We start from the raw sequence: 27,923 nt of genomic DNA, 5'->3' as shown, positions 1-27,923 counted from the left end.
AGTGAATGGAAGACAAGGAAAAATACCTTCTTAGTCACCCAGACTGGGTGAATGAACAAACATTCAATCTGTGAATAACTGAAGGAAAAATTAAAATTCATGGAGAACTTGGGGTTGTTTGTTTAGCATAATCCTAAAGCGTGTGCTGTTCACACAAATTTATATTAAAAAATGAATACTTGTTCTTCAAAAATAAATAAATGTTTTGCAACAGAACTCCATCATCTCTGACGCTGATCATAGTGGTTTTCTTTTGTCATGAGAGTGATGGAGTGTGACCAGTTTTAAGCAGGCCATATCATGTAATTATTACCAACATCCATATATATTCAATTGGACAGGTAATTTTTTTTCTCACTGATATTGGCTTCCATCAGCTCTGTGGAGAGATCTTCTTTTTGTCTTCTGGAATGTTCATAATACTATGGGGAAATTGATTTCTAAATTATAAACGAGGCAGGGTCATTTATAATAAACAGTGGTTTTTAAAAGATACAGTTTTTGGAAGTCAGTTTCTAACATTAATAAGAACTGTCATTGCAAGGGGGTTGTTGAGCACAGCTACAGCAAATAGGACAAGCAAAGTACAGAACAATAACATTATAGGAGAGGACACTATTGAACAGAACAGATACAATGGGATGCCAAAAAATATATGGTGCGAGGAGTCAGAAGATGTATGAAACTATGGACTTTAGAATGATTGTTTCGCTTATAGCTTGGTGCTGATAACAAGTTGTCAACTAACTGGTATCATCCAAACAAGCGGTTAGCTGATTTTACTAGCTATATATAGGCAGCTGTGTAGAAATAGCATAAAGCCCAGGCTCAAGCTGAATTTGTCACTTCTCCACAGCACTTTGCTGGAAAAGCCTACTCAAGGGTCAGGTCTACACCAACCCAACTAAAGCACCCAGTAGAGAAAGCCCATGTACTTTTGAAAGCACATAAGGTTATGCTTACTTGCTATGTGGATGCAATGCAGGATGCTGCAACTTCTTTGCCCTCAGGATGGCATCATGTCATGGAGGTCAGCAAAATGAGATGACTGAAGGTTCTTCCAGGAAGACTCCACTGAGTTCTACTGCAAAGCCAAATGGGATGTGTGAGCACAAGCTCCAGCTCAAGGAAAGCTGCTTGTAACAGAGACATGAAATTTCAAAGCATTCTGGGGCTGCTCAGCTTCCATACAATGTATAGGTATGGACAGACGTTACTAACAGTTGTGATATCTTTGTATCTGCCTGCTAAATTATATAAATAACAAGTAGGTCACATGGCCAAATATCACTCTATGTGTTCCAATGAGTGTTACCCACACATTTGTCCTTCCTTATTTGTTGTATTTCTTCATTTAGGCCCCAGTTTCGCAAAGAGCTCTAGGGCCTTATCATGAGGATGGTATTAAAAACTCCAGACCTTACATTCAAATCTGTTTGGAACAGAGACTGCCTTGTGATATAGGTCTGTACAATGCCCAAGGTTTCAGGGTATTTGAGTTTGCTATAATTAAAAAAGTAAACAAACAAAACCCACAAAACAAAACAAAAAGACCCTACCAACAACAACAATAAAAAAAACAACCAACCAAAAAACACAAAACCAACCAACCAAAAAAAAAAACCACAAAGCAACACAAAACCAGTAGAAAGTTACATCCTCTCCAAAAGATTTCTTCCACACACTAACCTAGTGAGATTATTCGGAATCACCTGGTCTGCAGAAAGTATTCCTCTGACCCCCATTCTTCTCCTTTTTTCTCTTCTCTTCTTTGGAGTTGGAATGGTACCCAGAAATGGGCTCTTGCCCACTTTAATCACATCTTCACTTCAGCACTATTGGCAAAGAAAGGAATATAACATTTCAAGAGAGAGTAATCTTACTTGCAAACCCTCATCAATCTCATTTCCATTGCTTGTTTGCATTCTGGAAACAACACTTTTGTGTTGCCACTATACCCTTGCAACAATTATCATCTTCAGATGTCTTTATTTTTGTAAACTAATGCTTTTTATTCATAAATAAAAGTTGGACTGAATGAAGAATGCTGGCAAATCTAGCAAAAGAAAAAGCCTTTGAAGCAAAAGTATTCTGGTCGTCATTATCCTGAGACACCATATTAAAGGCTTTCTGCTATATTCATCTTAACACTGTAAACAAGAGGTATCTGCTTCCAGAGAGCTGTGGAGTGAAGGTGCCACAATATTAGCAGTATTGCAGCAAGTAACAGACAGGCTCTGATGTGACAGAATAATAATAGAAAATACATCTATTTCAGGGAGAAAATGTACTAATTTGTAGTCAACTCCACACGGTGGAGAGATACTGAAAACAACTCCTTAAACTGGCTTCCTAAGAAAGATGGTAGGATATTAGCTTACTGCCTCTTTTTCCTGAGAGACACAACCAAGTGCATTACACAGAAGAATGATGAGTGCTATTTTTGAAAAAGGGTGGTTAACTATTTCTACTAATACTAGTAACACTTGGCTCTTCATACAAAGTTTGCCATTTCAACTGCACCTCACAGCACTTTGTGAAAGCTATATTTTATAGACCCTTTCAGCCAGGGAATCCAAAAGGAAAGCATTATCAAAGTGGGGTCACCTCTGAGGAAACACCAAAGGAGCAAAAAAACACGCCCGAATAATTTCTGTTGCTGCCAAGAACATTCATCTCTTGTGTCCTCATCCTTGCAAGTTCATACCTGGAGGAGGCTACATATCAGAGTTATAGAGGGAAGGGGTAAAGGTAAGCATGCTGACTGGAAGGAAGCGGTGAGGGGAAAATAAGGGTCAGGAAAACCCTGGAGGATGTACAAGTTTGATAGAACAGAATGTGGAAAGCTCACACAGTTGGGAGGGCCAAGACACAGAGGTAAAGATGGTTCATTAACATTTATATAGACTGTCAACCACCTTGGGAAGCAGACCACAGATATGACAACACTGCACTGTACTAAAAAGTTAGTTCTAGCAGGGAATGTGGCATCTGTTCCATAATGAGTAACATTTCACTACAATCTAGGGGACAAAATAAAAAAGCATCTAACTGAAGCTACTAGGAAATTTTGTAAACAGGTAATTGTCTACACTACAGACTGGGGTTTGCTTTTCCCACAACTGCTAAATGAGAAAAGGCTCTACTTAGCTCCCAGCTAGTGGAAGACAGCTGAGGTCCACCTGTCTATATGAAGAAGTATCTTTTGTTCCCTTACATCATTCTTCTACAGAGGTCAAGGAAAGCAAGAAAAACTCTCTCCTGTGCAATTCACTAGAGCAGAACACACAGTTCCTCTTCCAAAATCCTTTAAGCAACACCTTTGCTTTGTATCCATCACTAGTAAAATCTATAATCTACCATACAGAGCTCACAGGAGACACTGCATTGTCTCAGTTGCAGCAATTACCTGAAAAACATTGTTTTAGCCACTAAATCTACAGTTTTAATCAACTTACAAAACCAAATCATCCCCAGCAGTGCACCACTGCAACCTTAGTGTTTAGGCCTCGTGGTAACAGTGATTGTATCTGTCACCCCAAAAGACTTGTTCTCTCTTAGACAGCTCTTCACCATCCCTAGAGGCAAAAAATTTATCCCTCTGCATTTAGGCAAGATTTTAAATACGGAATAGTGCCCCAGTTGTTGCTTATTTGTACCAGAATTCCTGTGAATCATAAATGACAGGGTTTGAGACAGAAGTGCTATCTGTATCATCTGGTTCCTAGTTTGACCAGGCTTCCATACTGCTCCTATGTTATGTTTTATGGGAACCCTTCTAGTATAATTGAATTTCTTGCTACCATTTCCTTCACATCAAGGGAAAAAAAAAAAAAAACAAACAACGAAACAAAACCCACCACAGAAAAAGCTGAAAAAATGGTAGGGACCTCAGCAGTGTAATTTCCAGTTAATCCCACTGTTTAAATGAACAACAATGTCAAAAACATTTATTTCTAAGATCTTTAATTCTAGTCACCCTTAAGCCCTGCAAAATCGATTTCACCCTAGAAAGAAAGCAAAATATAGTAGATCAGTTCATCTTTTCTATAGTAGATCTCTATTCTGTGCAATGCTCCCACCTGTTTAGTAATGTGGGAAGGAGTACAATTTCCTGTTGTATCAATGCCAAGGAACACAAGTCCCTGCTAAGAAACAAAAGTCTCTGCTAAAAATCCCTGTAACGAATATGACCTTTAGAGAAACAGTGTGCAAGAGGCTTGAAGTGTTTAGTTACTACCTAGCCACGTAGAATGTAGCACATAATATTGAAAACAGTCGTCTTTTCACCAGACATTAATTTTATAACCTCATATTAATTTTATCACCAGATATTTAACACTACCTGTCCAGACTCCCCTATGTCTTATCCCTTTGCAACTATTTACACTTATTCTAATTTAAAATAAGGAGTAGGTAAGGTGGCCATCCAGTATTGATGAGACGTACAACATCCGCTTTGTAACAGCACAAGGTGCTCTGCATTAAAGAATTTTTTAAAAAAATCCAAATTCTTAAATATTGTTATACTACTATATAGACAAATTGATTAAAATGTATATCCAAAAACCTACTTAGAGACAAATATTTTTGACCTTGCAAACTGCAGATTTAATCTGGAAGAAGTCAAAAACACATTGCTAAAAAAATATTTCCAGAGCAGACACAAACATTCAAGTAAACTTCTGTTTATTTTTACTATTGTTTGATCATTCTTGTCACCAAGAGTCACGGACCATGAGGTCATGTCACCTTAACTATTGAAAAATTAAATTTACTATGTAATCAAGCTTACTGATACATTGTCAAAAGTTTCAGGGCAGAAAACTGAACACTCGACATCATCAAAAGTGAGACAGATGTCTGGTGTCTGACCATAATACGGTGTAATTCAGTGCCACACTTCTGCAGTTAATACTATGAAAAAAACCAAACCGTATTTGCCAAACAATTTTGCTTTGTATCCCGTATCTTCACCTCCTGTCTTGTTTGCACACTTCTACTGCCTTGTATAAATGCACAATATCTACGTCTTCATTTTTCTAAGGAGAATACATCTGGGTTTTTTTTTTCCTTCCCATCAAGTTTGAACTGTCTTTAGTTTGGTAGAGTTAAGATGCATGTGGGGGGGAAAAAAAAAAAAAGCAAAGCCTCTACATTATTCAACAGTATTTGACATGAGTACAGAACTGGGAAAAAACATATCTTTGAAGTGCATGTGCTGTCATACTGTGACATTATATTACCAGGTGGTGATAAAACATGACACTATGTGAAATGATGACACACCTTTGTCACAGAGAATGTTAGCTGCTTTGGAATAGTATCACTTGCTGTTCCAAGAAAGAAAAATTCTAAGTTATCAGGAAACTTACAGGATGGCTGCATCCAACATTGAAGAAAATTACTTTAAAATAGTTTCAACTTCACTGCCCAGAGCATACATTAAATGCATTATCTGTATTGAGCTCTGCTGCAGCTCTGAATTTAGTGAAATGTGGTTTTCACTGAGGCTAATGAAAGTGGTAATCCCTATGGAGAGTGAAATTTCAGCATTTTCTTTATTCAGTGGCTTCTCATTTTCCAACCAGACCACCTCAGGCTATGATTTATCAGAGCTCAGAAGTTAAGGTTTGAGGGCCTTTTTAAATATGTGGATAGGAAACCTTTTTGGAAAACTTGGTGTTGAAGGAAGAAGTGCTAATGATACTATTGCACTACTATAAACTCAGAACAAGGATAGTAGGTACCTAGTCACTGAAATTGCCTTCTTTCAGCTGAGATCTAAAATAGAAGTGTAATTAGCAGAAGCCTTTTAAAAGATTATGGGGTTGGGCTTTTTTTCCACAAGAGGAAATGCCAGTACTCCTATTTCAGCGGGATATGAAGCTGTAGTTCTGCATACTGCCAGGTCACATAGCAGTAAACCTTTCTTCTGGTTTAACTGTGGGCATGGAACTATAGTTTTATTGAATTTGCTAGATGACACAACTTGGAGCTTATGCTGGCATCATGCTTTTGTGACAACTGTATGTCACTACAGAAACATCTACTTCCCCCTAAAATTAGGGTGATAAAAATCATCCATACCCAACTGGCCTAAAGTCAGCAGGAGCAAAGATAGCCCACCAAAAATTTTCAGAGAAGTTTAACCTAGCCATGTGAGTAGGGTTGTTTTGTCCTGTGGCCAGGGTGGTTTTCGTCCAAGACTGAGAGCTCTAATGTTGGATTTACTGTATATCATCGTGTACACAGATCCAAAGATCAAAAAAAACACATTTATCTTTACTTTATCATCATATAACATCACGCTTAACCTCTAGATTAAGACATCTAAACGTAGGGTTCTACATGTGAGCCAGATGTCCTCACTCTCACTGTAGTTAGTGGAGATCCGATCAATAGAGCTGACAGAATCCAAAAGCAATTCAACTCAAAAGTCTGTTCTGAATTTGGCAGCTCACAAGGCCAGCATGGTTAAAGACCACTGTTTCTGTGGTCAATTTTATACAAATGAATGATGCGTCTATCAACCCATTTCATGGCTTTCAACTCCTGAACCCAAATGACCAAGGACCCATGCATACCAGGATCAATCATACACTTTTGTCACAAGGCTGAAATTCACATCTCTATATAGCATAAGGGCCACTCTACTTCCACAGTGTCAACACTATCTGCATCTGTACTTCATCTCTGTGTCTCTACTTCAGAGCACTTAAAGCAAACAGAACAGAAGCATAACAGTTCAGGTTTGGTTTAACACCACAGCTCAAATGGTATAATTTCCTATCAGCATTAAGTCCTCTTGGAGAAATATATAATGGCATAATCTACGCAAAGCACCCAAAATTACCTAAATGCCTGAGGTACTGAGCTGCCAGCTGAAACACATACTGATGCTATACATCCTCTAGGCAGCTTTTGCTGACTGACACCTAAGAAATCCAGTATGGAATTTAAATCTTCCCCTATGCAGACTTCTTAAGATCTCTGTCCAATAATTACACCTCAGGATTATAGCAAGGTTCAAGCACCCTCTCACACATGACATTTAACTGAAAATGGTTCACGCCTCAGGGAAAATTTGGATGAAGATGCTAAAGATATCCCCTGCAGGTCAGCTTAAAAGCTTTTTAGCTTGGTTAATAGATAAGAGTCTGATTGCATTAGTATCGGCTAATTGATTTCGGGAACAAAAACCCATTGCCTTAGCTTTAGCCTAACTGCCCTATAGTTTGCTGGTAAAGCTGAATAGTCAGAGACCAAGCCTTACCAGATGCAGCAGAGACTGGAAATTGGATGTTTTCCAGACCAGCAATTGGTATAGACGCTATCTGGATTATGCAGTCCCTTATTAAGAAGTGTCAAGGATTAGCCAGAACTAAAAACACTTGCGGGATTAGGGATTTATTTATATGGGGACAATCAGGAAAGTGTATTAACTAAAAATGTTACTTTAAAGAGAAGCTGTAAAACTGCATTAAACTCTAATGTGGATGTTCACCTTTAGAATTACATTTGAGATCTAACTTCACTGTAGAAGTAAATTAAATTAAATTAGGACCACTTGAATTCTGGATAAGAAGGTCCTTGGGGGTTTTAATGACGTTTAACTGATCTAAGTCACATCTTTAGTTGACTCACATTAATTTTCATGAATTGCTCCGTGTAGATAAGTCTCAAGTTCTGAAATGAGGAAATTCCACAAAAAGAAAAGTGACTGCTAAATAAATGGCAACAAAACTCTTCTAAGAACAGTTGCAACACTGCTTGTTCATCTGCAAAAGCAACAGTAAGTAATCACAATGACTCTGGATCTGCATGTTGAAGGACAAGATTTAGTAACAGGTTCTCAAATAAGTCGTCTTGTGACAATGCCCAAGCAAGGCTCTTTCTATACTTCTCACACTGGAAACTGCTTGCCCTGTAATTGTCGTTTAGCTAGTCTTACACCAAGATTCTACATTTTTGGAAACTCAAACCATTTTGTAAGGCATTTAGGCCAAGGTTAAGATTTATAATTAAAGAGATGTAAACTACTGACATGTCAAGAAAGCAGCTTTCTTTTCTCTTTTTTTCATTCCAAGTTCAACTGCTGGAGGCAAAAAGGACAACACAAAACTCAAAACTCTCTCTTTTTTTTTCTCATTTCTGTAGTCTTTGTAATCCTTGGTTAACAACTTCTACCCTATCTATTTCTTGTATAGTATTAGAAAGCCAATGGGACAAATAGCATTACTGACCTTTCTGCTTTATGGGTGTTCAATATCCTATTTTCCAGAGGGAAAGGAACTACACGGGTCTAAAATATTATTGATATTTGAGTCAAATTATGCACCAGTTAGTTTGATGTAAATTCAGCGAATTTGCTATTGTCATCCTTCTATTGCACATCTTGAGCTCCTTTTGTGCTTTTACTGTCTATAGAACAATGCTATTACAGATATTCATATTTGAGTTGTACATAAGACTTCCCTCCCTCATACAAGGTTTCCTTTTCCTTAAGAGGGATAATATAAGAATATACAATTAAATTTTAATACCAGGCATCATAAATAGGTTTTTCTTACAAAGATATAGTTCCTCAAGTCCCTCTCATGACATGTGCAGCAATGAGCATCATATCATTGTAGATGGGCTGTAGTTATTGCTGTTCAGGGAATATCTCTATATCAGAGGTGAAACCTGGAACCGGGCTAAAAAATGCTGAAGGTTCAAATCCTCTTGTCTTCACCACTGTCAGTAGCTAAGGGTAAAAACATCTGTATTAAGCCAAAAGTCAAAGTCAAAAGAGTCAAAGTCAAAGATTTTCTCTGTGCACAGGACAATCTGTGAAGGCCTGACCTCTGTTGTTAATAGCAAACACGTGTTTAGATTAAAATGTAGGTCTTAAAATATCCTACTCTTGAACACATGCACCTAAAAGGATGTTATGTCTAATTTAGGCTTTTTGGGAGGCTTACTATTTTCAGATTGTATTTTACTGATGTCTTAGTATAGTTTCAGAAATAAAGTACAACATTGACTCAGTAGCAACCATGTTTCAAAAAATCAAGATGGATATGCTGCTTTCTCCTCACTTGAAAGAATGAAAGAAAAAGCTACTTTGTACCAAAAACAAAACACGTTTCATTATTGTCATTAATTACGGTCTGAAACAACATTCATGCGACCAGAGCTGTTAAAGAATCAGAAAAACCAAAAAGGTGTAATGCAGTTGTAGTTAAACTTAGCTTAGCACCTTTACCTTTTTCCATTATGGAATTAAGACTTCAGCATTTTGATTAATAATTCCTGATGTTTTACCCATTACATCATCATTTTCAATAGAAAGGAAATACAACTTGCCTATTTCAGAGCACTGAACAACAAAAATGCAGGGGGTTACAGTTGTGAACAAGGTAGAGAATGCAATCTGTCTCTGAACTTTCTGGAAAACACAAGGAGCTAAAACCAGAGAGGTTAAGGGGAGGAAGGCATGGAAGAGGAAGCTAATTTAACCTGGAGTTCCCCAGTGTTTGTGAAATGCTAACATCCAAGCAGACCTTTAAATGAAAAAACAACCCTGCTTCTCAATTATTCTGAGGTGACAGGGATTGCAGAACTTCAGAGAGCATGATTCTGAGATTCTGGCATGCTGTTGCCCATCAGAATATCCTGATTTTAATTTCCACTGTGAAAGATAAAATCAGTTATTTCTTTTTTGGACCTTGAACCAGTAGTGGCTTAAGCACATACCTAAATCCTTCTGATTTCTAAAATACTGTATGTTTTTCAGGACTGTGATTGTCTTTTTGTTATGTGTTTGTGCAGACTCTTCCATGACAAATATTACAAATAAAATTGCAAAAGCCTGCCTGGTTCAGCAAAAAACCCACCCTGCTTTCTGCTGACTTAATGATCTGAATCAGCTCATGAGTCGTCGAACAAGTAACAGTGCCTGTAAAAAAGAGGTTGGACCATGGGGCAGAAGTAAGGGAGGACAGAAAAAGACGCAGGAAAGAACAGAACCTGAAATCCTCCTTTCAGCAGGATGTTAAATGGGCTCAGAGATCTCATCTCTTTGCACGTTTACAGACCCAAGCATGACGCCTGACAACAGGCAAGCCTCTCTGCCTTTTCCGCTTCCCTTCCTTACCAGAGGCACAGTTCTGCTAAGTGTGTAAAAAGAGCTGTTAAATTTTGCAAGATTTAGCAAGACCTTTTTTTTTTATTTTCAAGTATTTGTAGTAGCTCCAGTGCATTGAACGAAGTCTTATAGGGAAAGCCCTACCTAGTTAATAATAACCCTGATGCTTTCTCATGCTAGTCAAGAGTACTAAGTCTTCAGACAACACATTTTTGTAAGGCTTTTCACAAAGCAAAGTCTTTTGCTGTAAAAATGAAAACAATTTCTTTTCAGTTTCCATAGTCTCAAAAAACAGCTTGAGCAGTTAAACTTGAGTCCTTTCCAAGTACCTTCTTTTGACTACACATCACACTCCAAAATTTAAAAGAAAAAAGTTCTCCTCTATGAAAGTCAACATTAAAAGCTTTTAATAAAAAAAAACATTTTACAACTTTAACCATGAAACTGCTATTGGAAGACTATATTCTTAAGATGCACAGCAAAATATTTGGGGGGAGAGGTACAGAAATTTGTCTGGATTTTTCTGTAAATAATTATCAACATGCACTGGCAGACTTTGCTGGAATGCACTAAAATGCAGTAAAGAAAAAATGTTGCCCTTTTCTATCTATATTTAAATTAGACCTTTGTTCAAAAGCCCATTTCAAATCAGAAGGTCTTTTTGCTTAAAACAACATTGGAAGAGATGAACTATTTTAAAAAGAAATCCCCCCAAATGAAAAAGAGGATTATCCAATTTTATTTTCCACCCAGTTTTGATTAAAACTCAGTGATAAAAACCCTCCTATGCTATCCTATGTAATAAATTGATATATAAGCAGCATCTGCAGACATTCTAAAAATAAAAACATCTTTCAATGCATACTAAATATCCCACACCAAACTCATCAGCCTTCCACTGCGAAACAATACAAGTACAGGTACCACAAGGTCCCACATGACAGTCTTTCTACTGCCTTCTGCTCTTTTTCTGCACTAGAAATACTCTCGTGACAGGCTCTTTTACAAAATTTATCATAAACAGATAAAATTGATGGTATTTTCATTCTGAACGTTACATTTCCACACCCAAAAATACACCAGTAGATTTTTACTGTGGTTTTATTTAAGCGGTAATATATACCCATTTGCTAAATCTTACCATTGATTGGAGAAAGGAAAACAGATGTGTGTGTGTGGAGGAAATGTAAGTGTAGGAGGGAAGGAAAGCAGAACCAAATGTGAACTCCTGCATACAAAAGATGGTGGTAGCAAGTAGAGGGTGTAACATATGATGGAACACTGCTCTTAATCTAATTTTAACATTCTTTGGGACTGGTAAATTCATCACACTTACACCACTAAGATTCTTCAGCCATTTGCAAGCAAGCATAGAAACATAAGAATAGAAGAATGGTAGGAGGGACTACAATTAGAGACAACGCACAGATAAATTAGCAGATAGTAAGCAGGAATATAGAGATGACTGATGGACAAAAAGTGAGAAGGAAGGAAAAGCAGAGTGGCTAGACACTCTCTAAAGTCTCTAGAGACTGAGGCTGGCCTGCTGAGCTCTGCAGCAGTGGGGCTGTGGCTGCAAGATGCGTGGAGCATACGCTGGGTACAGTATGAAACAGCTGGAGACTGAAGAACAGAATCCGCATATGAGGAAATGCCATCTTACTCAAATACAGACACCCTGTCAATTATCCTCCTCAGTTCCTGTTTTCAGAGTAACGCTTGATTCCCCCGTTGAAGATAACAGAAGAGGGAGGTGTGCTAGGAACCTTTGGAAACTAGAGTCGGACAACAAAAGAATTAAAGATCTTCTGTCTCAGCTTATCTCTAAAATGAAGGTACAATATCTGGCTAGCCTACAGAAGTTATCGAGTTGTTGGCAGCAAAGCTCTTTTCAATACATAGGGTAATATAAAAGTGTTAAATATTATTATTGTTACTACTACTAAGAAAAAACAATAAAATACAGTATTGAACAAAGGGCAGCACACTGTAATATTGTTAGATCTCAAAAAAACATCTTTTTCTGTCAATAGCAATAAAAATATACTATAAAAATGAAAACTTGGAAAAATAGATCACAGATAAGTAATCTAAGAAGGTTGTGAGTGATATAAGAAATTGGCATTGGCTTGCTTGATTGTTTTTACGCTAAATGACTCAGGGATCGGGCTGAATACTGTAGACTGTCGTAAGATTCTCTGTTAAGGTTGATCTGTCCAAATCCATTGCTCTGTGAGAATTTGGTCATTTATGCATCTGTTGGGGAGAGAAATCAAACATTGTAAACTCCCAAGGCAGTGATGTAACTCCTGTATTGTATTTTTTTCAGTTTGACACCACCACAGACCACTTAGATGTTGTGAATCTCTTTATTGCCTCCACAGGTGTCTGGACACACTGACCTTTCTTTACCGTATGCAAGTTTGAGTGGAACAAATAATACGCTGGTTTGCCACTAGGCTTTTGTGTACACATCCAAGCTGATATAACTAACCTGTTTCGTGATTGACAGAAGTCCAGCCCAAAGGAGAGTGACTCTCAGAAAGACTGTTAAAGCCTAAATACATCAAATGGCCTAAATGGAGCTCCACACCCCTGCCTGGCTACACTATGCTTGATACCCAAGCCAGCTGTTTTAAAGCCAGCTTAGGTGTACCATGAGGAGCTATAGCTGCATCACTAGATTGCAGTGTAGATGTATGATATGAAAGATGACCATAGATATTAATCAGCTTTAAAAATTAAAAAATGCTCAGGATGAGAGCAGGAAAGAGACAAAGACAAATTTTTAAAGGAAATAAGATTTTACTTTCTGGAAATTGCTATTTGAACATAAAGCCTGATTAATGACAATTTAGTAATGTTTTTAGCATCTAATCACATTTGCTCAGGGTGGTTTTGACTCTCACTGGTGCTGGTTACCCAGTAAATTCCTAACCAGGGAAATATATGACATTTCCTCAGTCATCTGAAGCTTTGGTGGGAAGATTTCTCGCAAGAAACTGATCCCAGTCCAAGAGGTTCTTCTCAGGAATGCCACACAAATCTTGAAGATTTCTATTTTTTACCTTCCTGGGCAACAAGCTTGCAGATTTCCTTATTTTGCTCGGCATCTTCCACAAGCCAAAGCAGTAAAAGCCTCCTCAGATGGGAGCACTACATTCTTATGGATTCATTTTTACCTCAATGTTTTTACTTTCTTTAAGCAAGATATTCCCACTGGCACCCTACATATAAAACTGAAGTCCTTAGAAAAGAATGTAGACAAATGTCCAATCCAACTTATTTTAAAAGTCACTAAGTATATAAAACATTTCAGCATGGTTCCATCAATATTTTTGGGAAGGGAGGAGAGGAAGTCTGTTTATCAAGGCTTTTATCATTACAGAGGGAAAAAGTCAGGAACTTTCTGTGTGTAATTAAGGGATGAAGGCCATAGGAGTTTCAAATCCATTTTTTTGAACTGATCTACAGCTACACAGGCAATCATGTTAATTCATTAAGATGCAATTCATTAAGTAACTAAAGTCTGACAAATTGTAACCATGAACGATTCTATTACCAAGACTAGAAATATTGGAAGACTTTTATCTATTGGGATTCTAGCTATTCAGAAATTGAATAAAAGTTTTATTTAAAAACTTTAAATACTAAATATATATATAATTTTTAAATTAGAATACTAGCTTTAGTTTGATATGAACTGCTTTAGCAAGCTATATTTTAGTCTTATTTACTCAAACTGACCTGTTTTCAGTTCTGAGATTTCTATTAATCATCCTCTCATTGTACTAACACAGTAAGTCATTGTTATCACATAAGTTGTCCTAAAGAGGTGAGGAATAATTGTATTTATGGACAAATAGTTGTGCTACAATGTTTTAAAACACTAGAAATTATTTCTGTTCATCTTCTAGCAGGAACAGTAACAGTTTCACTAAAGGGTCAAACAAAATGAAAGCGAATGTTAGCTTTTTGTGCCTCTATAATGTTCTTTACTTGTTCTTTTAATCTCTCTAAAAGATTAAAGATCAAGACCTGTGTAATTTGTTTCAATGATAACATTGTTAGTTCAGAAGTAATGCCTATAAAGATCTGCACTGCTTGGCAGTAAGGATTATTAAGGACAGTAGCAAAGACACGCAGACATGAATTTAAAATAAAGAGACATAACTTAGAAATCTCGTTTTGCTTACTCTCTTGTTTACCTGTCATTGCAATTAGCAGTAAATTAAATGGCTGTGATAAGAAGTTATGGTAATAGGAGAAGCTTTTTTTTTTTCTTTCTTTTAGCGAGGGTGTATTTGAAAGTATTTGGTTCAATAGTACTACTCACACTCTTTGGGGGGGGACCTTACTGCAAAAAAATATGTGTGAAAACATAATTGCAAAACTGCAACATTTGTTAAGGCACTTGGGTATATATAGCATTAGACTGGAAAATACTTTGAAATTTTTTTTTCTCTACCTAGCTCAGAAAAGATCAGATAACAAATTGCTGTCCTTTAAAATATATCTATATCCATCTACCTACCTATATATGTATGCTAAATATAAAGTAAAATATAATTAAATATTTTTGAATAAGTTGTTCAATAACTGCCTTAGGAAGCACTCAAAATCCTGTTATTTGCAGAGATATTTAAAAATAAACTGCATAAAGCACTGGAAAAGTTTATGTTAGAGAACCATTTTGCAGCAGCAATGTGATGGACTACATAACTTAACAGGTCTCCCCTATCTAGATTCTATGATTCATATAGTGCATGAAGACTTTTTCTTTTTTAACCAATAAAACAAAAAACACTATCTTATAAAAACTCTGTCCTTCATTATTCTGGGAGACACTAAGGTGGAGAAGTCTGACAAGTCCACTAATCATTCTAAAATTACAACAAAATAAAATAAATTATTTAGATTTAAGTATAACTTCACAAGTACTGTATCATGCTTCTAAAATATTACACTTTTGGCCATGTTTACATTTGATCATGACTGAACTTGCTGTATGCCCAGAGCAAAGCAAAACAGTAAAGTCATACAGGTAAACAAAGGGTATGCAAAAAGTATTTAAGCCCGATTTGAGCTGTAAATCTGCTAGTCAAGTTAGAGCAATAGATGATTGATCACATCAGTGAGAATTCCTGAAATGACACAGTGGCCTGGAGTCTTCCCAGCCTAACTTGGAATATTTACCAAAATGCCTCAAATTAACATTGTCACCTTGAGCTGCACCTCCAGCCAGTTATGAGAAACCTGCTCTGCCGTGCAATTCAGGCCGCTACAATCCAAAAGGAAAACAAGAGACCAAACAGGGAGCCTCAGTTATTGATCCCTGCCCCAACAGCCAGGGTCTGAGACTCTCCTTGGAGCCCAATTGCAAATCCTTCCTTGGAAACATTAGCAGATAAAGCTCTGCATGACCCCAGCTACCCACCTATTACAGCAGAGAGCTGTGGCTGATGCCATAGAGATATGCAGCCCCAGCTATTGCTTTCTCCTGTCCCCAGGGAATAGGAAGGTCATATACTGGAACCATACAGAGTTTCCGATGGGACAGAAAGAGTAGTAACTGGGCTGTGCACTGGCCATGCCTATCAGCTACTCTTCATTACAGTTGGGTGAACCTTGAGTAACTTTGGGTTCCTCCCACTCTCACCTCCCTCAGGATACATCCCATGCACCTTCTTGCGAGCATATACACCCCTGTCACCAAAAATAAAAAACCTGAGATCCACTTCTGTGGGCTGATTCTTCCAAAACAAATTATGAATAGTTCTTACTGACAAGAGTGGCTTAATCCTGTTTGCAGAGTGATAATAGAGTTTCTTGAGCACAATGACTAGTATTATACTAGATGGGAGTAGGAGGGCAGGTGATGTCTTGCACCTTCTCTGTGCTTATGTAACAGCACGGAACAGTGCACAAATCCAGCCCTCAGGCTGTTGAACAGAAAAGTATCTTATTGTTGTCTAGCGTTTCATAAATTCTTAATAAAATAGTAACATCGATATATAGCATGATACACTTACCAAATGCAACTTTGGGGAAGGGAGGGAGGGAGGGAAGGGAAGGGAAGGGAAAGATATTTATGGCATGCTGCTTGCATCTGGGTTGCTGAACAGCAGAGTTATATTAAAACTGCATTCAAGGGAAATGGATACTAAGAAGTACATACAAAAAGGCAAAATATTTCTACCAAACCTGGGAACAATGCTCATATATTTAGATATATTTTTCTTTGCGCGCATTAAATTCTCTAGGGACTCGATTCAGCAAAACACTTCAGCATAAGATTAGCTCTACGCACTTTAATCGAGCTATTCACGTGCTTACAAAGAAATACTAGCTTAAGTGCTTAACTTAAGGCTTAGACATTTCAACAATTTTAAAATTACAGTCTTCAAATAAAACATGCCAACACAGATTTCATAAAAATGTATCTTATAAAAATATTCTCAACTTGCAAGCAACTTTTCTCCTATCATCCAGCATCTGCAAGGATGCCCTCACCTCATCCATTGCTACAGAGAATCCTCCAATCTGTCTCTTTTGTTACATCAAGACATATAACCAAACTACAAATGTTCAAGGCAACCTGATCTCCAGAGGGAGCACAGCAATTTTTTATTTTTATTTTTTTTAAATCACAACTGTTCTGTTAATTTTCCTAGAAAAAAAAAATGAGATTTGGAACAACATACCTAGAAAACTGACAAGAAAGACGCTTCCTCGATCCAATACCTAAACCAAAGTGCTTCTGCAAGAAGTTCACTCTGATCCTGATTTATAGTCAGCAGCATCTGCATCTTCCTGGCTTCTGAGAGGACACACGACATAAAAGACACAAGTCTGACACATACGTCACCAGAAGTGTGCTCTGGCAGCACCTCACCTCACCTAGATGGAAACCTTCACAGGAAAATCTACAGATTTTTCTCTTCTCGTAGTCCCCATTCTTCTATCGTGGTTTCAGCCCAGTCAGAATCCAAGCAACTCTATCTTCAAAAGAATTTGAAAACTCACAGCAAGAAAAGCTTAACTCTATTACTGTAGGCAAGCTGCTTAGATTAACCAGGTAGCTAAGCACCAGGAATGTTCCTGCTGATTATGATTTCATATGTGCTCCTTAAGGCACAGGCATTTTCTTTTCCCTCCACCATAGTCACAGGACAAAAGTTTCAGATTTAAAATGCTTCTTACATTTCTCTACAACTGAAGTAAGGTCTTTCACAACTATCATCATAGTTTTCTTCCTTGCTGCTTCAGGTATCACAGTCAGTATACCCTTGCAACACAGCTGAAGTGCAGGAAAATTAGCACTATTAGCATTAATGATTTAAGGATGGAAGTTCATCTCCCATCAAACCAAGACATCTGTCAATTTGCATTACTCTTCTTCAGACACCAATAAACCTAGATTTTCTTAAGTTTTAGGAACAAACTTTCAAAATAGAGTCTAAAAGGTAAAACATGCTATCCCATCATTACAGTTCTTACGCTCTACGTGTAAACTCTATTCATCATGAAACAGGACTGAGGCAGCTCCTTGTTCACAGCAGGAGACCCTGCACTAGACCAAGAGCATAAACATTGCAACAGAATGGCTGTTTTCAGTCCTTTTCAATTTTTGTACCCCAAAAAGTTTTCCAATGAAGATGTATTTCTCCATAGTCAATCTAAGGTCATTGGTATTGGGCTTCTTTTGCAAAATTCTTATAGGTAGCCATGATGGGAATCCGCTGACCACATTTTGAAATCTGTCAACAGTGTTGTAACCAAAAGAACTGGCCCCTGTGACTCTATTCCTTCAGTGGGAAAAAGCTCCACCACATGTAAGTTAGGCCTAAGAAACTATTTTTCCAAAAATCTGGAGCTGACTAGATATATGGGTAGAAACACAGTGTTTGTTTGCTCATGACATATATATACTGATGAGCTTGTTTTGAACACTTAACATCTCAACTCTGCTAGCGGTGCATTATTTATAACACCAGAGCATTTCTCAAGCCTTGCAGATGCCTGAAAATAAGGACTACATAAGCATAGGAAAGGAGGCAATGCCAATAACTATGTACTAAGAGGCTTAGAAGAGCCATAATACCGTTCTGGCCAATTTAAATATTCATTCTTTCCTTGTTAACATAAAGCCTCTCCACATTCAGTTTCTCAATTAAACAAGAGGTGAAGTGGTTTACATAGCAGTGCTTTAGTGAGATGGAATCTAATTACAGTTAATCTTCCAATATATAAAAGGGTGGCTTCCCAACAGTTAATAAAAAGCGATGGTTAGGAATGATGAGAGTACTGCTTCCAAAATGAACTCAAGATAAAGTACAAGGATGTCTAATTACCAAATTAAAAACCTGCACTGAGAGGTATTCATTTCTCAAGCAAGGATGGGTGGAACAAGTCATGATTATATCTCTCATCCTGGAGGAAAGGAAAGCTTACCATACACATTTCTTACAGACCCACCTTGCACTAGTGCTTAGGAAGCTGAGTGCTTTTGCTTCCTTATCAAGAAACTTGGTGACATCGTGTTGGCTCTATGAATAAAAGGATAACAATACCATATGGAGAGAGAGGAACTAAAATATTTATGTTTCATTTCTTAGTCCTACTGGGGATCTGTAGCCCTTCAGATTGTTCTAATATGTGACAGACAGAGAAAACTCTTTGCCATCATAAATCAATATGGCTTGGGACTGCACACCTAAGAGCATTCAGGGTTTGACCTTGTGTTTCCAAATTTTTAGGAGTCTCTATAGTACTCCAAAACATAATTGTATTATGCTGACAGACAGTGCTTATAATACTCTGGAGGATCTGGCTGATCTTCAGAAGCATATCTCTATCTCAACTAAAATAGAGAATTAAGTAAAAGATGGTCAGTCTGTACTTAATATTCACAGCTTTCCTAGTTTCTGGCTGTGAGAACCAGTGGTGACTGTATTAATAAAAATTTTCTCCTATCACATTAGAAGAAAACACATAAAACTTTTACTTGACAGTTCAGGTCAGGACAGTGCACACTAAGCTACAGGCCACAGTAGGGTGGAGGGACTACAATGAAATGACACTGCATTTTTCCACAAGCCTGACAAAATTACTCTAATGCTGTTAAAAGAGCATTTGAACATTGTCTTCTCCTCGTTGTTACCTAACACAATGAGTTAATGAAGAAAACAAGAAAGTCACAGACGAATACAAGTCACATTTCTCCCCAGAAGAAGGATAATTGTGGCAGAAATAAGAAAAGATTACCATGCCTAATAATTCAAATGCCAGTAATTAACAGCCCAATAAAAAATGCCTAGGATTTCCACACAAATCTTACCATCTGCCTGCAATAAAAACCATGGAGTGTATCTCTGCTTCAAGTGGAAGTCATATGAAGGAGATGTAAGTAGAACCGATTCAGCAAATTAAAGAACCTTGTATGTCAAGATAATGGGGGTATTTTCTCTAAAAAAGAGGCCCATTATCTTAAGAATTCCTGAATTTATTCTCGATATTAATAAATAAGATCCTCTCAAAATAAAAAGTTATGTGACTCCATAAATACGTACAGCCTCCGAGCATAATATTGAATGTGTGATGATGACGGATAAACAAGAGTAGTATGTAATAAAAAGACCTTTGAGTAAAGTAAAAAAATTCCTGGTAACCAGCAAAAAGATATCATGATGCAGATAACTTGGTCACATTCCCTATCCAGCTTGCCTGTATGGACTTGGAAACCCATACTGGGTGTACATAGGAAGATTTTGGTAGTGGGGAAGACTGCAGGGGCAGCCTCTGTGGGGAGAGGTCAGGGGCTGCCCTGTGCTGGCCAGATGGCTCTGCAATGGACCCACTGCAGGTCAAAGCTGAGCCCGTCAGCCAAGTCAGCGTCACTTTTATGAAAATATTTCTAAGAAAGAGAAGAAAACACCAGCTACAGAAAGAGGAGGAGGGAACAAAAAGAGTTAGAAACAACAGAAGGAATACCAAGGTCAGAGGAGGAGAAGGAGGAAGGGGAGGAAGTGCCTCCATGACAGATACTTTCTGCAGCCCGTGAGCCACTACCTTTATACCTTGCACTTGAAAAATGGCAACTACACTCACAAAAATATACCTCTCTCAAATTAATGTTGATTAGCTCTTTATGACATTGTGTGTCTGTTGGATGACAGAGGACAAGAGCAGCATGGAAGCTGCCATACAGTTTAGATGTTGGTGCTAACCTGGTGTGTCTGTTCCCCCCCCCAGCCCCGTTAACAATGCATGTCTGACACAGTACGTTACAGGACTGAAAAGACTCTCAGGATGAATCCTGAATACTATAGATAAAGGTCCACACTTTAGGTAACAGTACAGGGAACAGCTGCAAGATTTGTCCATCTCTCACTCATACGATTTTGAAGGTCAACAGTTTGGCTATTCCTACCATGTGATCTCCATGGCACAAAGAAGCTAAAGCAACGCTGAACACAGTCCTTTGTGCAAAACCAATGTGCATCTGTTCTAGCTCAGAAAAGAGCAACATTGAGGTTAGAGTTACCACACAGGTCTCAGCAACTTTGGGTGGTCTCAAGCAACACTGATTCCATGCAAAAATGAGGGACAATATCAACAAGGTGGGGGAAGGAAGGGGGCAGGCAGGTTGTATGTGTGTGCCAGGGCAGTAGCTATTAAATCAGCACTTGCAAGGCATTTTCCTATCTTCACGTTAAAGACAATTTCATGCAACCCCTCAAAGTGTTTTTAAATGCAGAAGTACAGACAGCATAAGGAGAAGAAAACAAGATCAAGTTCTAGAGGACAGAATTCACACCAGAAAACAACAAAGAGGCTTTTTAAAGTTATGAGATGGCTTGTTATGTTAGGGTATATTACTCTAGATGATTGCCACATCATGGAAGGAAAACAGGGCATGCAATAGTCGCACAACCTGCCCAGTATGTCCTGCAAGTGTCTGCCTTGAACAGTGGCTCAGGTGCTTTGGCAGGGGAGTTTATCCTCTGGTCCTGTTTTTGCAGCAGCACTTCTGTATAGTCAAATAAGAACAGGATCTTTATTTTTGCCTCAGATTTGTGTGGCTTCTTTCCTTTAGCAATTAGAAATTCTCTTTTTTGAATTTGAAATAATAACTGGGTTTTTAAGTCTGGGAGCGCATATCAGTAACAGGCATAAAGTATCGATAGGGATTTCAGTGCCCTAAGACCTACAAAAATGGAAAAAATATTTAAAGGAGAGATGCATAAAAAGAGTTTAACAGTAAGGATTAATTATTGTGTTTCCTCAAGATAGGATTTTAAACATTAAGATTCATTGTTCCAGATACACCTACAATTTAAAAAAATAAATAATCAAAAACACATGCCAGAAATTCAACTGGATAACAATGAATTTGGAATTTAAGTGCTACAGTCATTTACAGATCTGGGGTTTGAGTGCTACAGTCATTTACAGAAAGAGAGTCCTGTGGTAAGAACTGGAGACCTATGGATTAGATATCACAGAACAGTGTCTCAGTTCACATGTGGACAGAAGTCATTAAAAGCCTCTTAGTAACTTTTCCTCAATGCAGCAGTTTTTCCATTTTTGAAGCCTCTAATCATTTGATGCCACTGCAGCAGCCAAAAAAATTCAAGTCATATAAAGTCATAAAGTAGTCATTGCTGAATTCTCTCGACAATGATGGAGTCCTCACTTCAAATCTGTATGTGAGGATGGGTTGAAATTATACTATCCCAAAGCACCCATAAGCTCCTGTTTTGTATTTCATTGTGCATTTTGGCGCAGTTCATTCCTCAAAAAAAATGACTTAAATTCTTTTGCAATTCTGATGCAGTTATTAATGCAGCAGTTGACTACAAGAATATCTAAAAGCAGTCTAGAAAAACAGCAAGGAGACAATAATTTGTTTGAATTGCTAGCAACAGAAAAGCACTAGAAACAATCCTTTGTAAAATAACTTCTCTTTCCTTAAGGCTATGCACATTTAGACTACAAACTCAATTATGGAAAAATACTGCACAATACTTACAGAGACATTTTCAGACATGGGGAATTCTTTGCTGATATTATACTGCACAATCTTCAAATTTTTTCCTACTGAACTAGTTATCTTTGATACTGCAGAAGAACTTTCTAACTTAAACAACTTGCTCAAATTTATCAGCCAAACTAAAATCAGAAGAGTTAAGCTCTGATGAACTATGGTAGTAGTTCACAAACAATGTGCAAACAATACCCTCTTCCCCTTCCCCTACATTCAGTTGCTACCAGGGACTGTGGAATGTTCTGGTGAGGGAGGCAGTGAAGAAAAATACAACTCAAGGGTGATCAAAAACCTACCAACAGAACTCTCCGCTGATTTCAACAGGCTTTAAACAACAACATAAAACCAATTTTCTTTCCTCTCTGTCCCTCTGTTCTGTGCTGTTTCCACACGTCCTGCTATGATGCTGTAACATGCAGCTGCTGTTACAGCTAACAGCAGAATGACTCTTTCCTGTATTCTGCTCCCCCTCTCACTTCAATCTGGTGACAAAATTCATCTTAATTGCGACCGAGCAGTAACAGAGCCCATATATTTAAAATGGATATATCCCTCACTTCACTCCCCAGAGGTTAGCTTTACCCTCCAGCTAGTTCCCTTAGCAGCTTTGCTGTTCCAACACAATATTTTAATAAGACCCAGTATCCACAACTTCTGGGGACTTAGCATTTACATGCTAAACGTCACCCTTCAGCTATTTGATGGGCCATTTAGTGATGTCCCCGAAGAAAATAGCCTTTTTAAAAATTTTATTTTTTGCTGATCATCCCCGAGGCAGCACATTCCTTCTCACCAGAAGGAATAAAATTAAAATTCTGCAAAAACACCTGGCTGCAGCATTTGCCAAGAACAACCAAGTTCTGGTTAAGGTGCTTGCAGCACTGGAGATGACAAAACACAACACTTCAAGAAAGGTGCTTCAGAGGTCCACAGGTTTTAAATGTTGCACAGCGCTTACGCATGTGGGTAAGAATATACACGTGTATAATGTCGAGTACGGTATTTTTTTATTTCTTTAAATAAAGGCCCAGCATGTGCCTCTCCCTCAGTTTTTCTAACAAGGGATGGGGACTTTGCAGAGCTGGTACCAGTCCACCAGAGAGAAAAGCACCATTTCTCCTCAAGAAGTGAAGACATGGTTGATACAATAGGTGCTGGCGGCAGAAGAATATACCAGGGCCTGGCTAGGGAGAGCTAAAAGCATTGTGATTCCTGGCAGGTCTGTGCGTGCAAACCAGAGAGATTTTTACCCCTGCGCATGTCATGGGAAAGGGAGATTAAGCAGGATAATTAAGTCAGGGGAAGCAGAGGAAGAACACCGACACATGGTTACATTATTGGAAAGGAAGAGGAGAAATCACCAGTAGAACACTGTGAGGAGTAAGCCAAGTTTCTACTGTTACTGAATTAAATGCTAGATGAAGGCCTTGTCTAAACACAACAGTTGCGCCATTTTAATTCAAATCAATCAAAAACCTCATTATAGTTGCACAGGTGCAAAGCTCTTTGCAGACAATCTTGTATCAGTTTACAACTGGCTTAAGTGATTTACAGATATCCACAAAAGGTTGCACCTGCTTAATTAAACTGATTTTAAAATTATTTTAAACTCATGCCATTTTGTCTATATGGAGACTAATAGACAGTTATTTTTAAAATGCATTAAACTTCAAATTCTCAAGGATAATTATGTGCAATAGTATTATGTTTTCTTTCAATTAAACACTGTCACACATTTTCAAACAATGACCATCTGAGCACATAGCTGAAATCAATCATCCTCCACCACATCAAGTTATGCTCAACTGTGCTACTCAGATTGTCATATTCTTCAGTTCAGGAAGTATTATATTGTTAATTTCTAAAGCCATCCTCAAAAAAATCTTAACACCAAACTTTTTAACTTGTTCACCTGCAGGACCACAAAGTTGGAAGGACTAATTAAGAGACTTATTTATTCATTTCAAGCCTGAGCTGCACTTCAAATGTCTATCTAAACTGAGGTACCTACTCCTGTTAATAAACATGCTGAATTGTTGACGATAAAGTTTGGTGAAAAGTATGAATTGTTCCCATCAACTATGAGTTTGTACTTCTGATTAAGAATTTATTACCTGGATGTTTCCATGTGTAGTTTTTTTCTGCACAAATTTCATCTCCTATTCTTTCAATAGCAGCCCAAACATCAGTGACACGTGGTAGCTCTGTTGAGGAATGAGGAGCTCTCATCTGACATTTTCCTGTATGCAGCTCCACAACTTTCAAGATGCTCTGGTTTGTACAACCATAACATGAATGCTGCACTTGGCATTATGCCCTGAATAATTCCATTATTAAGGAAGCTTGAAAATGAAACAAGATCTTTTTTCCTTAAGGCATTCAGCTATTACTTTGCATGCTTAGAATAGGAAACTGATTTTCTATATGCAAAATGGTTCATATCACTACGCAAAGTCAACTCCTCAGTCATTATTGTGGACATTTTTTGTGGTTTTTGTGTTCAAAGAAAATGCCACCACACACAGTGGAACAAATAAAACCAAATTACCTTAAAACAAATGGAAGAAAACAAGGCGGGGGGTTGGGGGGGGCAAAAAAAACTCTTTCCCCATCAAGCTATTAGTATGGGTTGAATACAGTTTTCAGCACACATGTTTTGCATCTCCTCTACAGAAATGTACTTTCCATTGCTTTCATGGCAGTATAGCATCAAAAATCATTGAATCCTTCCATCTAACTATAGGAGTCTATGAATTTCCTTCTGTGTGTGTATTTGTTTGATCAATTTTATTGTAACACTACTAAACCTTATTTAATACAAAAATTCAAACAATATATTTACAGAAACATTAATAAAAGCTTTTACTAGAACTGTGCTTTTGCTGCCACTAAATTTTGTTGCCCAAGCTCTGAGGTATTCAACAGTACAGACTTTTGAACAGTTTGAAAATGAATAGGCAACAAAATCATTTGTTACCAACGACAAAGGAACACTTTACCACTAGTCAGCATTCAAATAAATCACATTCTGTCTGGGCTTGTCTATACTCAAAAAATTGTCTGATTTAACTCTTGTCAGTGTAGTCAAAGTGATACAACTTTCAGTTATAGCACTGAAATTTAAAGTAAACACCGTATAACCTTATCCACCATGATCTGCAAGAATTTTGAAATAAAACGGATTCCCAATCATGGAAATTTAACATTGATACTAAATTTTACATAAAGATAAGTTTTGATATACACATTTTCTTCCAGCTGATATGCATCATCAATCCTTTTTGGCTCCTTAACTTCTAAAAAAATGGTTGGAGGAGGGGAGGGAAGTGGGTAAGAAGAAAAGACAAAGGTATTCTACATACAACACTAACATTTAAAGCAGCTCCTCTACTGCATGTTAAGCTTGAACTGCTGTTACCAAAACACAGGATCCCAACTGTGAGAATGGAAACACCACATTGTCATCTCAGAAAAGTAGACCAGGACAGAGCCTGCTGTAAAGTCAGTCAATGCATTTTAGAAAAGATTTGACAGTTGCAAATTTCTAGTCACATTTGCTCTTTGTTCATGAGCCAATTAAAAAAAAATCCTTCTCTTGAAACGCCAGTTGATCAGGTCATTAAAAAAGCCTCACTAACAACACTAGAAAAGGGACGAATAGCTAACTCACTTTATATTGAACATATTATTGGCCTATTTTAACAAGAATAAGAAAGAACACAATATTAAAAGGAAACAAACAAACCCCCACCAAACAAAAAACATAGCCTTTTAAGAGCCAGATTCAGCAAAACTGAACCTCAAAATTTTCTGGAAGTTTTCCTAAGCCTTATTCTAAAAAAAGCATGTAAAATGGAGTCCTATAGGAGCAAAAGAATATCAAAGTGCTCATCTTAAAACATACACACCATACAATACCGTAACTCTGCTTTCATACCCAGTAACACAGTCACAACTGTTGACTAGTGCAAGGATTGAGGAAAGATATAGTTACACTCTCTACAAATGGTTAAACAGAGCTTTCCACTGAAAGAACAACTTTTAACAGAAAGGCTTCCACTTTGCTTACCATGAAACATACTGTTTTCTTCCTCTGGCAAATAAAATAAAACCAGAGACAATAGCAAGGACTAATTAGAATGGTATTAGTCAGCTAAGGCCCAGTGTAATTCCCATCAATATTGGTGAAATTGAACTGCAGATCTTCAGGACCTCTGAAGAGTCATTTTTGTGTGTCAGAGGGAATGCCTGGAGCTCAGACAACAGAACCCAAGCTATTTAATTTCAAAAATGCAGCCCTACATAAAAGTCACAAGATGAGTTGCTCGTGTAAACTGTGCAAACAACCATAGATTTTTTATTTTGCCTGTGCTGAGTATCATATTTCTTCTAAAAGCAGGCAGTCTTCTGCCATCTCAGAGTAGAATGAAGGTCATCAGGACCATTCAAAAAGCGCAACTACAAAACTTCACTAGCTTTCAGCTTTCTTCACATTCTTATTATAACTGTAGGTTTCACAAAATATTTTGAGGAAGTTACAAGACTCCCAAGCAGCATTTAATCATGAAAACTCACTTTAAATAAAAAAAGACCAAGGCTTCCATTTGCCAGTCTCTGCACCAGTCTGGAAGTGCTCCCAGCAGAGGCAGGTGGGCCCAGGCACCCTGCAGGTGGCCACAGCAGGGCAAGGGCAGCAAGGTGCCCCAGACCTCAGCCAGGCCTCACCTCCACCTACTCCTCCTAGCTGCCTGGGGGTCAAGCTCTGGCACCACGCTTGCTGCGGCCAATGCCATTTCCACCAGGGTAATTAAACATTTGAAGCACACGGATCGAAGGTACGCCAGCCCCAGGGGAGACAGAGCACCGAAGAGTAAGCTCGCATCATGGAAGACAAATAAAAGCCGGCTGCAGGGCGGGCGACCAGCCCTGAACGCCAGCGCAGGGCCCCCTCAGGGAAGGGGGGGGTGAGCCCCCAGGGCTCCCTGAGGACGGGCTGGCGCCGCTGCTGCCTCCGACCACACGGGCGCACCCCGGCGCCACAGGGCTCCCTTAACAAGCAAGGGCCGTTGGAGCCGTTACAACCGTTGGAGCAACCCCTGAGCGCACGACACGCCCCCACCCCGCCGACTACGGCTCCCGACAGGCGCTGCGCCCCCGCGCGGAGCACACCGGGAGCGGCGCGGCGCGGCACCGCCCCGGCGCCCCACACGCACTGCAGCGCTCTGGCACGGCGCCGTGAGCCACCGCCGCTCCGGAGGGCGCCCACGTGACACGCACCCCTCGCTCCGATTGGAGCAGGCCGCCACCAGTCACCCCTGCCCCCCTTTTTTTTTTCTAATTCCCTCCAATGGCTGGCGGCGACTGCAACCTCCCCGCCGAGCGCTGCCACGCCTTTCACCACCCACCGCTCCCATTGGCTGCCTGAGCTGGCCCCGCCCCTTTTAAATACCTGTCGCTCCGTGACAGGCCGTCACGGAGTTCCTGTCAGAAGGGCGACGGCGGGGATTGGTCCCTCCCACCCTCGCCTTCCCCTCGGAGCCCCGCCCCTTCCCCCCTAGCCCCTCCCCCGCCGGAGGGCGGCAATGTCAAACCGCTCGCTCGCCCGCCCCCTCCCCCCCGGCTTCGCGCGCTCCCGCCCGCGCGCGTGGCGGGGCGGGGCCCCCCCTGTCGCCGGCCCGCGCACCTCGCGGCTGCCCCCCGATCCCCGGGCTCTGCCCTCAGCCTGCGCCCGCGGCCACCGGC

General features: G+C 39.0%; 1 long non-coding RNA gene across 1 annotated transcript; it reads right to left on the bottom strand.

Moving 5' to 3' along the window:
• Nucleotides 1–829: 829 nt before the first annotated feature.
• Nucleotides 830–27,923, bottom strand: LOC128906296 (uncharacterized). The gene is made up of 3 exons (XR_008465118.1): nt 27,865–27,923; nt 1,690–1,835; nt 830–1,084 (listed from the first exon to the last, which is right to left on the bottom strand). It is a non-coding gene; the product is annotated as an uncharacterized LOC128906296 (long non-coding RNA).

This window comes from Rissa tridactyla, chromosome 2, assembly GCF_028500815.1.
Source record: "Rissa tridactyla isolate bRisTri1 chromosome 2, bRisTri1.patW.cur.20221130, whole genome shotgun sequence".
NCBI lineage: Eukaryota > Metazoa > Chordata > Aves > Charadriiformes > Laridae > Rissa > Rissa tridactyla.
The sequence above is the reverse complement of the archived record's forward strand: the minus strand, read 5'-3'. Positions and strand labels throughout refer to the sequence as shown.